Raw genomic sequence first — 17,569 nt, 5'->3', positions numbered from 1 at the left:
TGTTCCTACATGAGCAGCTGCCACCTATGCTGGGTGAAAAAAGTAAAATAAAATAAAATCCTAAGAGAAAACGTGAGGAACAATAAAAATAACTGAAAAATAAATAAAAATGCATGTGTTATTTATGAGCAGTAGTAAATCCAAATTGTGCGCCAACTTATCAAGCTAGGATAGATCTCTATTGTAAGCCTTCAATCATTGGCCATTAACTTTAAAAATGGTCACATCGTCTATATTTTTTATGTTGACAACTCCATTAGGATAGACTGGTGCACTTCAAAGGGTCCTGACCATCTTGACTTGAGTTTACATGGGAAGATCCTTAGCCTTGAGTTGTAGAGGAGCACTTGTTGATCGATGTGAAAATGCCGTGGCAAAAGCATTTTATCATGCCACTTCTTAGTCTTCTCCTTGTAAAGCTTGGTATTTTCACATGCTTGTGCCTTAAATTTTTCCATTTCATTGAGCTTTAATAATCTTTGCTCTCCAGCTAATTACACATCAAAATTGAGCTTTTTGATAGCCCAATAAGCTTTATGCTCCAGGTGGACAGGAAAATGGAAGGCTTTTCCATACACCAATTTCAACGGGGACATTCTTAGTGGAGCTTTGAATACCGTTCGGTAAGCCTAAAGTGCTTCATCGAGCTTCGAGGACTAGTCCTTTATTCTGGGGTTCATCAACTTCTCGAGAATATTCTTTATCTCATAGTTGAAGACCTCATCCTGGCCATTTGTTTAGAGTGATATGCCATGGCAATTTTGTGTTTCACCCCATACCTCTCAAATGCCTTAGATATTAGCTTGTTGTCAAAATGGGTGCCTTCATCACTGATGATGGCTCTAGGTGCTTCAAATCTGGTGAAGATATTTTTGTGCAAGAACTTGAGCATGGTCTTGTAGTCATTCTTCGGTGTTGCAATTGCCTTGACCTACTTAGACACGTAATCCACGGCCAAGAAGATGTATAGATCTCCAAAGGATGATGAGAAGGGTCCCATAAAGTCAGTGCCCTACATGTCAAAGAGCTCAATCTCCAAAATATTTTATAGTGGCATTTCGTGTCGTCATGAAATGATCCTAATACATTGGCATCGTTCGTAAACCTTACAAAATCCACGAACGTCTTTGAATAGTGTACACCAGTAAAAACCCAATTTAAGGACCTTTGCAGCGGTCTTTTCACCTCCAAAGTGGTAGTCACATGGGGCCGCATGGCAATAGTGTAGGATGTCTTTTTGTTCCACCTCGGGGACACATCAGCGAATCATCTGGTCTACACAATGGTTGATCAAATATGGCTCGTTCTAGAAATAAAACTTGGCATCATGCTTGAACTTCCTCTTGCCCTAGCTGTTCAAATCATAAGGCAAAATTTCACTAACAAGAAAATTAATGATGTCAGCATATAACAAAAAAAAACGTGTTAAATAAGATTTTCTCATCAGGGAATTCCTCTAGAAGATCTAAAATGTCATGTCATTTTAATTGTTGTCTAGCCTAGATAAGTGATCTGCAACTTGATTCTCAGTATCTTTCCTATCTACAACCTCCAAGTCAAATTCTTGTAGTAATATTATCCACCTAATGAGTCTAGCCTTGGCATCTTTCTTGTTCACTAAATATTTTATAGCTGAGTGATTAGTGTGAACAATTACTTTGGTGCCTATTAAGTATTTTCTAGACTTGTCAAATGCAAATACCATGAAAAGTATTTATTTCTCAGTGGTTGTGTAATTCAATTTTTCTTCATTTAAGGTACAACTAACATAATAAATGACATGGAAAATTTTACCTCGACCTTTCCCAAGCACAGCTTCCACGATATAATCGTTCGCATCACAAATAAGCTCGAATGGTGAAGTCCAATTGGGGAGAAAACAATGGGTGCTAAGATAAGTCTTTGTTTCAACTCTGTGAATGTTCCATGGCAAATTTTATTAAACACAAAGGGTTGGTTTTGTTGAAGCAAGGTGCACAAGGGCTTGGAGATCTTGGATAAGTCTTTGATGAATCTCCTATAAAAGCTAGCATGTCAAAGAAAACTCCTAATGCCCTTGACAGAGGTCGGCGGAGGTAACTTGTCAATCACATCAATTTTGACTTTGTCCACCTCAATGCCCTTGTGCAAGATTTTTTGGCCCAACACAATGCCTTCAGTCACCATGAAGTGACATTTCTCTCAATTAAGTACAAGGTTAGCCTCCTCACATCTCTTAAGCACTCGTGCTAGATTGGCAAGATATTTCTCAAAATTATCTCCAAAAACGGATAAGTCATCCATGAAAATTTCTAGGAAATCCTCAACCATTTTGGAGGAGATAGCTTGTATGTAGCGATGAAAAGTTTTTGGGGAATTACAGAGTATAAACAACATCCTTCCGAAGACATAAGTACCATATGGTCATGTGAAGGTTGTCTTCTCTTGGTCCTCTGATGCTATAGCGAATTAGTTGTACCCAGAATATCCATCCAGGAAGCAATATTATGCCTTACCTACAAATCGATCTAGGATTTGATCTATGAAAGGTAGATGCAAATAGCTCTTCTTTGTAGCTAATGTTTAGTTTACGATATTCCATGCATATCCTTCATCCTGTGATGGTGTGAGTGGGTAGGAGCTCATTTTCCTCATTGCTCACCACAACTGTGCCTCTTTTCTTGGGGAAACATTTCACTGGGCTCACCACTGAACTATTAGATATAGGGTAAATCACCCGAGCATCAAGACACTTAATGATATCTTTCATCACCACCTTCTTCATAACAGGGTTGGGACTTCTTTGTAGCTCAATGGAATTTCCATGATATTCTTCCAACATAATCATGTGCATGTAAATGATGGGACTTATCCCCTTTAAATCTTCCATGGTCCAGCCTAGCGTTTTCTTATGCTACAACAAAATACCTAGCAAACTACAATCTTGATCAATAGTAAGGTTAGAGGATATAATCACATGTAAAGTATCATTACCACCAAAGTAAACATATTTTAAATTCTATGGCAAGGTATTGAGCTCTAGGATAGGTGCATGCCTGGTCTAGTTGTGAGTAAGTTAGATTTCTCTACCTCCAATGGAAATTCCTCAGGCTCATCGATGCTTTGTTCTTTAATGAGCCTCTCATAATCTGCAAGCTGTCTGAAATTTTTGTGGCAAAATTTATTAGCTTCCCATTCTATCAATGACTCCACTTCAAAAATGCTCTCGTATTCTTTTGTGTCATCAGTAAATTTGAGAGTACAAAAGACATTCACAATCACACATTGGTCGGCCACTCTCATGGTAAGTTCACCCTTTTCACAATCAATAAGGATGCGACCAGTGGCTAGGAAAGACCTCCCAAAAATTATGGATGCATTAGTATCAACCTCGGAATCAAGTATAAGGAAGTCCACTGGGAACACATAATTTTCCACCCGCAAATGACATCTTCAACTCTCCCTTCGGGACGAATATAGGAATGGTCGGCTAGTTGAAAAATAAAGGAGGTGGGTCTTGAATTTACCATCCCAAGCTTTAAAAATATTAACTTAGGCATTAAGTTCACACTCGAGCCAAGGTAACAAAGTGCATTCCCAAAATAGTTTTGTAACACCCATAACTTGTATACACGAACCAATACGAGTTACAAATGTCACATCAGAAATTCAAAACATTTCTTTAATTTAACTGAACAAAATTTTGTTTCATTCAGACATCTCAAGTTTCATAACTTAAATTATTATTATAAAATAATTATTCATAGAAAAATCATAATATAATATTGTTGGTTACCAATTCAAAACCAGTTTCAAGCAACGATAAACAGTTTTGTTCAAGTTTCATAGAATAAATAAGTTTGTCTAACACGTTTGATTTAAAACCCGAATTAAATTTTGCGAAGCATAGTTTACTATCATAATATTTATTCATACTATTAATTATATTTAATACTAACATTATAAAGAAATTGTTGACATTTCATTCTCGTATACATGCCAGCTAAGACTTTTAGAACACAGTAGGATGTTATCATTGTTACCTGTAAATATTTCCTTGGTGATTGATGCCAAGGTCATCTCCTTACTCAATTTCCTCCTTTTTCCTACGCGTGAAAATCATCACATGCTAAGTATACACTTAGTGAGGCAATCATATGAATATTTAAAGCAATGCAACAGATAAATTTAAATGAATAACCATATTCAATGCAATATGATCACTTACATGTATTCCAACCATGTTGCCATATATTAGCATGATATAACTGAATATCAAGTTTCTTACCAATATATTTTCCATTCATTCCACAAGCTCGTAAGCTTATTTGTTTATTTACCATTTATTAACCAATAAACCATAACCTAATATAGCCTTGAAGACCTTGGGTATTCAAGTCAAATACATGTACCGTAGTGCTAAACCTACACTAAGCTTACACTCTAGTACTAATCCAGATATGAAATATAAGGTCGTGCCCACTCTAGTGTTGATCCGGATATGACACATAAGGTTCTGTCCACGACCTACACCTAGTGTCCTTACACACTAGTGCTAATATAAACCTGCAGCTTCTATACTCTATGGCATGCCAACTATACCCTATCCTTCAATGATTTGCTTGGGCATATAGTCTATTTTATTTGATCCATCCATGGCAAAATATATTATCATAATTTAACAGTGGGTAGTTCATACCCGAAATAACATTCGCAATAAACATCATATATAATAATCAGTGATCAATGCATTTTATATTCAACCTTTGACATATTTAGAATATGTCAAATATATGATAAATGACATAAATATCATGTCAATATAAACAAGGTAGACTTATCGCAAGGCCTACCCAAGGATGTATAAAACATCCATGTATAATGTTATACATGCGTTTCACTAATTTTTACATTACATACAAGTCAAAATATAAGCCTCACTAGGCTTTAACTTGATCCTTTGCTTCTAATTTGGTTAAATCCCAAAATTGGTCATAATTTCATATCCTAGCAGTTTGCACTACCTTAAAAGAAATATTATTTTGTATTAATCTAAACCTTTAAAAATTATTCTATTTATACCAATAGAAACTATACTCGAATACAAATCTATCCATATAATGCAATTCTTCTAGTTCAATTTGTACAATTTATGGTAAATTTTGAAAGTTGACTGACAGAATCTGTTTTAAGCAGAATTTGCTGCCCCGTTTTCTAACATATCATCAATTACAAATTCATATATTTTTGTATACACCTCAAAATCAGTTTTCGTTTGTTTTAAACAAAAATATATTGATATAATAGTCCAACGGTATAAAAGTAACCCTCTAATCATTTTTTATAATTTATGGTGATTTTCTAAACTTAATGTCCAAAACATAAATTCTAAGCAGGTTTCACCAATTTGCATTTTCAACTTGTCCACTAATTCTATTAATTCACCAAATACACATGTATACATGCATCACAAATCACATAACATTTTAGGAGTCACTCCTTACCATATTAACTCCGTCATGGGCTTATCGCAAGCCAATGTTTGTTCGATAACGTAAGTACAAATTAAATTTGCACTCACCTGGTGTCCTTAGCTTGCAAACTTCCCTTAGGATTTCACATTCAATCCTTAAGCTTTTCCTTACCATTGATATTGCTTAATCTTGATTTCAAGCACACAATCTAAATAAGAATCATTACCAAACATATGCAAATTCAAACTAAATGTTAGAATCTTACTAAAATAGGCATACTTTAGAAAATAAATTCCTAACAAATTTTTCGATGCTTATTCGATATAATTTCCAAGTCACAACATAAATGTTGACCTTAATATTTCTAGTTGACCACTCAAGTTCCTTTTTATCCCAACTTCAGAAAATATTTTCACTTAAACTCCCAACCTTTTCCATATTTGTGATTTAAACCTCAACTTTTACAAGCTTTCCAAAATAATCCAATTTCACATCCTAACTTCAATTTCAACACTCAAACATTAATTTCCATAATAGTACATCAACTATTGAACAATTACACAATAACTAAGAACTTTTCCAAAATTATCGATTAGGTTCCCAACTTTCATAAAATTACAAAATAGTCCTAAATTTTTATAAGGCTTGTAGAATACTTCTTACATCATTTCCAGCCTCTACCTAATTTTTCCATAATTTTTCTTATCCGCTATAGTCAAGGTCGAATGCTTTGTATGTTTAAGATTAGGGTTTTCATGAGTTTACTCAATTTTGATTCGATTCAAGCATGAAATCAACTTCGATTCAACCTCATAAAATCTCTACAATCGAAACCCTAACTTAATTTCATCAAAACACATTTTTCTTCCAAGATTAGGGTTAAGCCAGAACTTCATATGTTCATATGATCATGTACAAGTTATTTTAAACATCAATCATGCATGAAAATGAATCTACAACCTCAATAACATCAAAATGCTTCATCAATTCCATAAACCATAACGTGAACATAAACCCTAGAATTTAGGATCTTTGAACACAAACCAAATTAGCAAACAATAATGGTACCAAATGATAGTATTTTTCGAATATAACAATTTTCTATTTCACGTCATGATCCAAAATCTAAAGGAAATTGCTCAAAAGTGAGAAATAAAAATTTTCTTACATTGTTCATGGGGAACAAGAAATGTTGGCTGAAACTGGCTAAGTTTTTATGAAATTTCTAATGAATTTCATGTTAATTAAATTTTATTTAAGCTTAAATGAATAAAATATTTATTTAATAAGAAATGTCAATTTTCCATTAATGAAACTTGATATTTACAATAATACCAAGCCACATAACCTTATCATCTTTCCAAAGTCAAAGATGAACAAAATATTTTACCCTTTTCCAATTTTACCAAGCAACTTTCCAAAATTGCAATCTTGCCATTTAAATTCAACGGTCCAAATTAAACATGGAAATAAATTCTCAAATCCAATGCGCCATATTATTTTCCATAATTTTAAAATGTGAAAATAATATTTCTAATCTTAATTTATCATCCTTCAAAGTTTCCTAAAATTTCTATTTGATCTGATTTACCGAATTTTTATCGGACTTTAACACTTTATATTTTTAACACAATTTCCTGATCAAGAATCTGATTTCAATAAAACCCAATTCTCAAGAGTAAACTGTCCATTTATGGAATAAAAATTCTTTATAGGAAAATTACCACTTAGGTCCATAAACTTTTCCTAAATTTCTACTTTAGACACCAAACTTTTGAAATTTACATTTTGGTCACTAGCTAGAATTTTTGGGTATTACAAGGTGTCTCCTATTGAACATGGAATAATAAAGCTGGTCGGATCTTTTTACTTTGGTGTCAGCTTGCTCAGTGCGGAGCAGTATTCTTTTGCCCTGATAGTTGTCTCGTACTTCTCAACTTTCCTCTTATTGGTTACGATTTCCTAGAGAAATTTAGCATAAGTAGGCATTTGGTTAATTGCATCCAAGAGTGAGATTCTAATATACATCTAATCAAGAATGTCAACAAACTTCTTGAATTGAATGTCATCATTATGCTTCTTCAGCCTTTGAGGGAAGTGCGGTGGGGGTCTGACTTCCTCTACAGAATGTGTGGGGACAACTTTTGTTGTGGCATTTTTTGTTGCACCCTTAGTTGGTCCACTTGTTGAACCATCATCCGTGTCCTTCTCTCCAAGTGTCTCTTTTTGCTTCTCATATTCAACTTACTCAATTGTTTGGTTGGAATCATCATTCTCCCTTCCCCCAAACTTATATTGTTAATTGATTTGAGTGCCACTCCTCAAAGTGAGTGCACCGCATTGCTCCTTTCCATGAGCTTTAGTGATCTCAGTGCCACTAGGTAGACATCGTGGTTGGCGTTCTTGTAATGTCACAATAATTTGACCAACCTGACCCTCCAAACTATTAAAGACGAGCTATGGCTCTACAATAGTGCTCCTTAACTTTGAAGGAGAACACCTTGATTCTTAATAGTACTGTCATGGTCTTGCAGCATGGTATTGTTAGCTACTATAAAATCTTGCATAGTGGCCTCCAAATAATTTATATTTGACAAAGATGATTCTCCTTGTTAGAGTTATGACATGATATATTCGTTTGATGGGTTAGGGTTCATTGATATTCTGCTACCAAGTGGAGTGACTAGCATTGCTGGCTTCTTGATTTCCCCATGAAAAGTTAGGATGTTGATGTCATCCTAGGTTGCAAGTGTTAGAGTAGGGGTTATTGTTGAATTGGTTGAAATTTCCCATAAAGTTGATTGACTCATGATTTTCTGGGCATCCACTCTCATGGTGACTGCCATGGCATAATAGGCATGCTGAACTAGCTGCCTTAACTTCTTTCACTTCATTAGAAGATTGCAAGTTCTTCAACATACTTATGATAGCTGAAAGTTGGGCGAACATTAAGTTCTTAGCATCTAACTCATATGTTCCAGATGTCTTCCTCCCAGTTGCAAGCCTTCAAGATGGGAAATGGTAATCATTGCTTGTAATCCTATCCAAAATGTCAACAGCCTCTTCAGGCGATTTGTCTAGTAATGCCTCATTTGTTGAGGCATCTAGTATCATCCTCATGGGTTCATCAACTCCATTATAGAACATCACGACTTGAGTCCAATCTTGGAAACCATGATTTGTACACTTACGAAGCAATCTCTTATATCTGTCCCAAAACTCATACATAGACTCGTCATTAGTGTGAAGAAAATATGCTATGTCATTTCTAAGTTGAATGTTCACATTTGGCGGATTATACCGCAATAAAAAACTTTTGCATAAAGTAGACTAAGACTCCATCGATCCAGATGGTATTGCACTCAACCAAGCCCTCCCTTGGTCACGTAAAGAATATGGAAACAACTTAAGTTTCAACACATGTTCATGCACTCCTTGTTTCCTGAAGGAATCACACACCTCCAAGAAGTTACAAATGAAGTTACCTGGCATCTTCATGAGGCATACCCCTAAACAGCCCTATGGAATTCAACATATAGAACATGACTAGGCCTAGCAGGATTTAGATCATCCAAAATAAGATTTAGGTGATCATGAATAGCACTAGGCCTAGCAACATTCCCAGCATTTGGAATTGCTTCGACTTTTTGATCTGTCTGACCCTCCACTTTTCCAACACCTTGGTTCTACAGTATATACATATTTCGGTGAGCACGTTGATTATGTATCCTTTGTCTAAATAGTCTTTCAATCTCAGGTTCGATTGGTGTTAATGATTCCTCAAGAAGTCCTTGGGACATACACCAATTAGGCTTGAAAAAGATAAAGGAAAACAAAAGTAAAATTATACAAAAATATAAATAAGTAAAATAAGAATGTTATGACAAAACTATTAAACTTCCAGTTGCCAATCCCCGGTAATGGTGCCAAAAACTTGTTCACGCTGTGAGTGTTTTTAAATTTACGTGAAAATATGTGTAAGTATACACAATCAAACAAGTAATAAGAGTGTAAGTATCGTATCCAAAGGGATTAGAGGAGATAACTAGTTAGGTCAAAGTAACAAACAAATTTATCTAAGTATAGCTAATGATATGCACACACGGTTATGTCAAGGCAAAATGAAATGTGTATAGATGGGGTCGAAATGGTAGTGTGAATGCGTGGCAAATGAGAAGGCCATTGCAAAAGTAATTGTTTAGAGTGCAATCAAGTGAAAGTGCTAAGGTAAAACATATTGACAACTTATGAATTAAATAAGATGACTTGATAATCCTCACACAACAAGTTATTACCATAATGAATGATGAGGTCACCTAGAAATATTAAGTCTTATATTTTATGATGGTTTAAACTTCTATGTCTTACTTGCTCGACAGAGTTTACTACGAGTATGCTATTTCTAGTCATGAGATCTGATAGATGAGAATGACACGATAAATCCTCTCGGCCTGATGCAACAACATCTAACCTATCGATTTGGCATTACTCCTTTTAGTCGTTGAAATCCTAACCTCATCGCTAACGATGGATTAGGCTCTAGCTACTAGCTAAAACCCATTGCTTACGTCGATATTCCTTTAGTTTCTTTCGAACACTAAAGATCATTTACTTAGTTTCTCTCTAACACTAAGTAGTATACTTAAGAAAAGACTACTCTCATTGCTCCTACAGTCTTAAGTAATAAACCATCCAATAAAGAAATATCAACCATTCATTAAAGAAAATTACTTAATCATCCATGATAAACCCCACCAAATAAAGTTAGTTCATGGTGAGGTTCGAATAATCCATGAGAATCATCCATTCCTAACAACCCATGAAATATGAATAAAAATAAAGCATAAGGGTGGAGGAAAAAATCCCAACGTACGCTGCCGGAGCTCCCATGGCCATTACGAACCACCTTAGCGACGCTAGCTCCTATCGGACGCCTAGCTCGCCACTCCTTAAAGCTTAAATATGGAGGAATACCACGAAAGGGATAAGAAAAAGAAAGAATGTTGGATGCTTTGCTGTTGCCTCCAATCTCTTGTTCAACTCACTTTTTTCCCAAAAAGATCATCCCCCTTTTGTGGTGTCTTAATCTATTTATACCAAGGGAATATACCTTGAGTGTTGTGGCAAAATGACAATAGTGCCCTAGGGTACACCCCCTACATGTGAAAAGGGAGTACAAAGGTGGTAATGGTCCCCTCCTAGGTGGTAGGCAACAGGAATCACGTGATGGTTGGACAACTAACTCTTTTATAAAAATATCTTAAGCTCTTTTTTGTTGTTTTCTGCGCCTAGAAATGCCATCGTAGTTACCGTGACATTTCCATTCTACTTCAGCATCTCAATTTTCCATGACAATTCTCCTCGCACACCCTTTTGCTTTATGACCTGCACATCATTAGCCAAGCACAACCTTTCCCGTAAAGCAGCACCAAAATGTCACGGCAAATTAAATTCACCACATGCAATTGCATGATCTTAAATGCATCTATATGGTCCTAAATGTGCCTTAAGACAATTAATAACTTAAGTAAAAAGGCCCTAAATTAGCCTTTTTACGGAGTTATGAACTATAAATTAGTGTAAAACTTATTAGTTTTAAATCATCTAAGTGGATCTCAAACCCCATGCCCTGAAACTCGAAACCCATACATTATACCTCAAATCCTAAACCATAAATCTTAAATCCTAAACCCTAAATTTTAAAATTTAAATTATAAACCTTAAATCCTAAACTCTTAACCTTAAAAAATTTTATTGAGTTAAAGAAATATTTATTTATGAATTATAAATTTTAATTAAATCTAAGTCATTTATTTATCAAAATCTAATGACCATAAACTAATGTAAAACATATTAGTTTTATATAATATAAGTGGATCTAATCCTAAATATATATATTCTTAATCATATCTCAAGAAACAAATTTAATTTATAAATATATTTTTGAGGATTTAATGTAAATTTCTGAGACGAAATGGTAAGTTAAAGAATTTTGTGGGGGAAAGCTCCCATGCCCCTCATGACCTTGCTACTGACTATTAGTCAACCGCTAATTTGCATTTGTTTAGCTAAATTGAGATTATTTTTAGAAACAGGTGCAATACTTAGGATATGGCAATGTTGAGAGACAAATTTATAATTTTAATTAACAATAGGAAGCTTTGGTCATTACGAATATTTTAGGGGAAGTAATTTAATTAAGCAAAACTTTAGCATCGATATTCGATGGCTAATTGCTTTTCCCATAAGAAGCAGATCTTTCCTCTTCACCCTCGCGTATTATTTTACAAATTGAGATTTCTAAGCTTTCTTTTAAATGAAACTTTGATTAAACTTCTTTTTTTCCTGAACGATCGATTTGGGAAGCAAAATCTGAAGCGGATTTACCGGCTCGAAAACTCGTGATTCTATCATGGCATCTTCAACCAAAGCCAATTTAACTGATGAAGATGAGGAGGAGGAGGAGGAAGTTTGTCATTCACGACTTAACTTTTGTTTTTCCTGTTTTAGATTTCCAAGTTTACGTTAACTAAATACGAAAGCAATTTAATTTCTTTTGATTTTATTTTTGTTGGAAAAATGAAGCTTACTGGATCTTGCTGCAGGTTGAATACTTCGATGATTTCATACTGGCTTGTTCATTGTAAAGGTGTTTAATAACTTAAATATTTCAATTCCTCATTTCCTACATTTATAATTCTTCCTGTTTCTTTCACTTTTTAGATATGATATAACGTATATTATTAAATTTTAGGTTCATATCTAAAATAGAGGCTACTTGCCGACAGTTGTTTGCTGATGGTCCAAATAATTTACTGGTAAGCTTGCTCGGATTTTAATTAACTCTTGTTTTTCAAATTGTTTGAATTTATTCTATATAGTTTCTATATATCAGAAAAAAGATGCAAGTTAAGATTCTACCTCCTATAGTCCACGATCACTATTAATGAAAGCAGATTTCATCTCCTTCGTAGGAAAAAGGAGCAGTTCATTTGGATTCTTCTAATAAAATATAAAAGGTTAAATCTGAGATGAAATATGCTGCAAAAATCTATTCCATGGAGTACTACTTTGAAATCAACAATAACGGTACTTTTAGGAGGGGAAAATGACTTTTACGCTCTAATCATTTAGCTCTCATGGTTTGAACTTATGTTTCTTGACTTATGTTTTTGATTGGCACAGGCAACCTCGCTGACTGGAATTGCACTTTGCATGATTTGCAGCTTTGCTTTGGAGTAAAAGAACTCTTGGTATGCTCAGCATCTCGTGCTGTCCCTTCCTTTTTCTTCAATAGTCATTTTGATAAAATTCAAGTGCTGTTTGCATATTGTCTTGATGCTTTCATTTCCTTTGCACCTAACGCATGCAATCGACAGGTGATTTCACCTCAAAATGCCAATGGTATGGTACTTACAGCACCAGAGGCTAGCAAGCTTTTAAGTGCAGTTGCAATTGCTGTGTCAAATTGTTCAAAGTGGCTTTCTGACGGAAATATACTACCATTGAATTTTTTTTTGAAGTACTATGCATATAATTTTCTTTGTTCCATTGCAACATGTGATGTTATTAATTGTTAATAGATTCTTCAATATTTTCCCCCCTTAAATATTTTAAAGAGTATAGTTTTTGCATGTTAAGGTTTTATTTGTCAATATTTGTAACCTAGCTATATATTCTGCTGCATGATAATTTCTAATAACATAGAATATGAAACTTATATATATTTTGGTGTTGCAGTTTCTGGCCAGCATTTGTGCCAGTCCATGAACCTTAAAGAAAAGAGTTTATTGGAATCCAAAACATGGGAACTGTTTATACTAGAAGGTTTGAGGCAGATCGTATTGGTAGCCAGGTGCCCATCAAGTTCATGCATCTGGATGGATTGTATGAGTTGTTTGTTTCTAAGTTTGTAAGTCTCCTTGCTATCTATTAAAAGCCCAACATTATTCCAGCAAACAAACTATAGTGTTTTTTCCCTTTTTAATGTTTAACATGGGTCAAATATCATTACCATGGAAATGAGACAGCATTAGTTTTTCTAACTAGCATCGGTAAAGCTGTAATTTAGTTATCTTTTTCCCCTTCCCTTGTCTGTGCAAGAGTTCTTAAATCAGTTTTTTTAATGTTATGTATCCACATTGTTGTAATGACTCACAATTTACTGGACTAAGGCAATGCCATAAATCAGAAGGTGGTTGCGACAGTTAGGAGCCAAAAACTAACTCGGTTATAACTGTCATTGACTTTGACAGTTGGTTGCTGAACTGGTCAACTTGGAAGGGTCTTTAGTTATAAATAAAGATGTAAGTGAGTTGAGAGGGTTCAAGAGAAGAAAAACAGATTGTATTGAGAGATTCAGAGAGAGTTCTTATCTTTGGTTTGTAATCGTGTAAACCTTTGTTTTGATTGCCTTAGTGAATTTTGATTCTCTCCAGTGGATGTAGGTCACATTGACCGAACCATGTAAATATTTGGTGTTCTTGATTACTACTTTGATTCTTGATCTTGATCGGTGTTTAGAATCTGGTTGTGTGTGTTGTTCTGCGGTTATTGGTAGATTTCACTACAATTGGCGCCGTCTGTGGGAACTCAAACCACGATTATGGGTTATACCAAGTTCGACATCGAAAAATTCACCGGAAAGAATGACTTTGGCCTATGGCGAGTAAAGATGAGAGCCTTACTAGTACAACATGGCATTGTGGAAGCACTGCAAGGACTAACGGCTTTACCCGCTGAGATGCCCGAGAAAGAATGGAAGAATATCTTGGATAAAGCTCTCAGCGCGATAATTCTGAGCCTAGGTGATAAAGTTTTGAGGGAAGTGTCAAGGGAGACAACTGCTCAGGCACTCTGGGCTAAACTTGAATTACTCTATATGACGAAATCCCTGACCAACAGACTCTTCTTGAAGCAACGCCTGTACTCATTCAAGATGCATGAAGAGAAATCAATCTCAGAGCAAATTGATGAGTTTAATAAGATCATAGACGATCTTGAAAACGCCTGTACTCTATTCCCAAGAGTTATGAGCATTTCAAAGATGCAATGCTCTATGGAAGGGTGCAAACAATTTCGATGGAAGAGGTTTAATTGCTGATTAAAGCTAAAGAGCTTTAAAAGAAACATGATATGAAGGAGAAGAACAATGGAGATAGTCTTAATGTTAGAGGAAGATCAGACAGAAGAGATTCGAGGAATAATAAGAACATATCAAAATCAAGACAAGGAAAGAAAAGTGGAAATCAGTCATCAAAGGGACCGTTCAAGTGTTACCATTGCCACAAGAAAGGCCACTTCAAGAAGAATTGTCCTGACAGAAAGAAAAAGTATCAAGAAAAGCCAAAAGATTCAGGAGAAGTAAGTGTAGTCTCTGATGGCTATGATTCGGCTGAAGCTTTGGTAATTACTGAGTCAGAATCAAGCAAAGAATGGATTCTTGACTCAGGTTGCTCCGACCATATGTGTCCTCATAAAGATTGGTTTGAGACACTCCAACTAGTCAGTGGTGGATCTGTACTGCTTGGAGATAATAAAGCATACAGGGTGGTTGGTAGTGGGACAATCAGGATAAGGATGTTTGATGGAGCTGAACGAATAGTTCAACATGTCAGGTACATACCAGAACTCAAAAAGAATCTGATTTCTTTAGGAATGTTGGAATCAAATGGATATTCTTTTAATGCTAAAAATGGTTGTATTTGAGTTACTAAAGGCTTTTTAATTACCATGAAAGGAGTTAGAAAAAATGGTTTATATTCACTAATCGGGAGAACTGTGATTGGTAACTCCTCTAATGTAGTTCAATCTGAAATTGACAAAACTAGATTATGGCACATGAGGTTGGGGCATGTAAGTGAAAGGGGCCTACAAGAATTTTCTAAATAAAACCTGTTAGGTGATGACTAAATTAGTAAATTGGGGTTTTGTGAACAATGTGTGTTAGGGAAGGCAACTAGAGTAAAATTCTCTACTAAAACTCACACAACAAAGAAACCATTAGATTATGTACACAGTGATCTATGGAGTCCTGCTAGAACACAAACATATGGAGGTTGGAGGTATTTGTTTTCTATCATAGATGATTACACTAGAAGAGTGTGGGTTTTCATTCTAAAAACAAAAGATGAAGCCTTTGAACGGTTCAAGGACTGGTTAACTCTCACTGGAAACAAAATTGAAGCATTTGAGAACTGACAATGGACTGGAATATTTTTCAGAGCAGTTTAATGAGTTGTGCAGGAAAAATGGTATTACAAGGCACAAGACAGTTCGAAATACCCCTCAGCAGAATGGATTAGCAAAGAGGATGAATAGAACTCTCCTAGAGAGAGTGAGGTGCATGCTGCTGAATGATGGTCTACCCAAAAGTTTTTGGGGTGAAGCTGTGTCAACAGCCTGTTATCTTATTAACAGGTGCCTTTCAACAACTATTGGAATGAAGACTCATTTTGAAATGTGGTATGGGAAACCAACCAACTATAACAATCTCATTGTTTTTGGATGTTTGGCATATGCTCACATCAGACAAGATAAACTGGAGGCAAGACCTTTGAGGTGTATTTTTATTGGCTATCTACTCGGAATCAAGGGTTATAAACTGTGGTGTATGGAGTCTGGCCAACAGAAATGTATCATTAGTATAGACGTGGTGTTTGATGAGTCTGAAATGGAAAATATACAAAATTATGTTACTAAGAATACTGTTACAAAGGAGGGTACTCTAATTGAGGTGGAGTTGCAACGACAACAAAGATTAGCTGATCAAGAGACTGAGTGAATGATCAAGATAGAGAGGTATAAAACCAGCAAGAAACTGAACCAGAAAATAGATTGGATGACTACAATTTGGTGAGAGATAGACAAAGAAGAACCATCAGACCACCAGAGAGATATGGCCATGCAGACTTGATCTCCTATGAATTGAGCGTTGCTGAAGAAATGGAAGAGGCTGAACCAAACAACTACAAGGAAGCTCTGAAGAGTAAGGAGAGGCACAAGTGGGCTGATGCAATGGATGAGGAAATATCATCTATGATGAAAAAAAAAACTTGGGAGCTTGTGGATAGACCAAAGAACCAACGAGTAGTAGGATGTAAGTGGATATTCAAGAAGAATGAGGGCATACCAAGTGTTGAAAAGGCCAGGTATAAAGGCAGACTTGTTACAAAGATTACACAGGTTGAAGAGATCGATTTCAATGAGATTTTTTCACCAGTCGTAAAACACTCAATCAGGTTGATTTTAGCACTAGTGGCTCAATATGACTTGGAACTAGAACAGTTAGATGTCAAAACTGCATTCTTACATGGAGAGTTGGAAAAACCATCTATATGGACCAGCCAGATGGGTATTGCACTCTTGAAACCAATGACAAAGTCTTCTTGCTAAGGAAATCATTGTATGGACTTAAACAAAGCCCAAGACAATGATATAAAAGATTTTATGAGTTTATGTTAAGGATTGGTTTTGCCAGAAGTAATTACGATAGTTGTGTATATATGAAGAAACAAGATGATGAAATAAGCACTTATCTGCTCCTATATGTGGATGATATGCTAGTAGCAAGCATGATCAATGAGGAAGTTAAAAGATTAAAGGAATGCTCAACTCAGAATTTGATATAAAGGATTTGGGGTCTGCCACGAAGATATTAGGGATGGAGATCACAAGAGATAGAAAAAAGAACAACTTGTTCTTGTCTCAGAAGTCATATATACATAAAGTATTAATAAGGTTCAATATGCATGAGGCCAAGCAGTTTACAACACCAATTGGTCAACACTTTAGATTGTCAAACTCTCAAGCACCTGAGAGTGAATATGAGAAAAAATACATGGAGAGTGTTCCTTATACCAGTGGGGTTGGCAGCATTATGTATTGAATGGTTTGCAGCAAACCAGACTTAGCTTATGCTGTCAGTATCATAAGCAGGTTCATGGCAAATCCTGAAAAAACTCAATGGGAAGCTTTGAAGTGACCCTGAGATATTTAAGGGGTACTACTGAGTTGGGGTTGCTGTTTAAAAAGCAAGAAAATGATAGGGAGAAAGTTCTTGGCTATGTGGACTCCGATTATGCAGGGAGCATTTACATCAGGAAATCACTGACCGG

Source organism: Hibiscus syriacus, unplaced genomic scaffold (assembly GCF_006381635.1).
Source record: "Hibiscus syriacus cultivar Baekdansim isolate YM2019G1 unplaced genomic scaffold, ASM638163v2 tig00005406_pilon, whole genome shotgun sequence".
In the NCBI taxonomy this organism is placed as follows: Eukaryota; Viridiplantae; Streptophyta; class Magnoliopsida; order Malvales; family Malvaceae; genus Hibiscus; species Hibiscus syriacus.
This window is presented reverse-complemented; position numbering follows the sequence as displayed.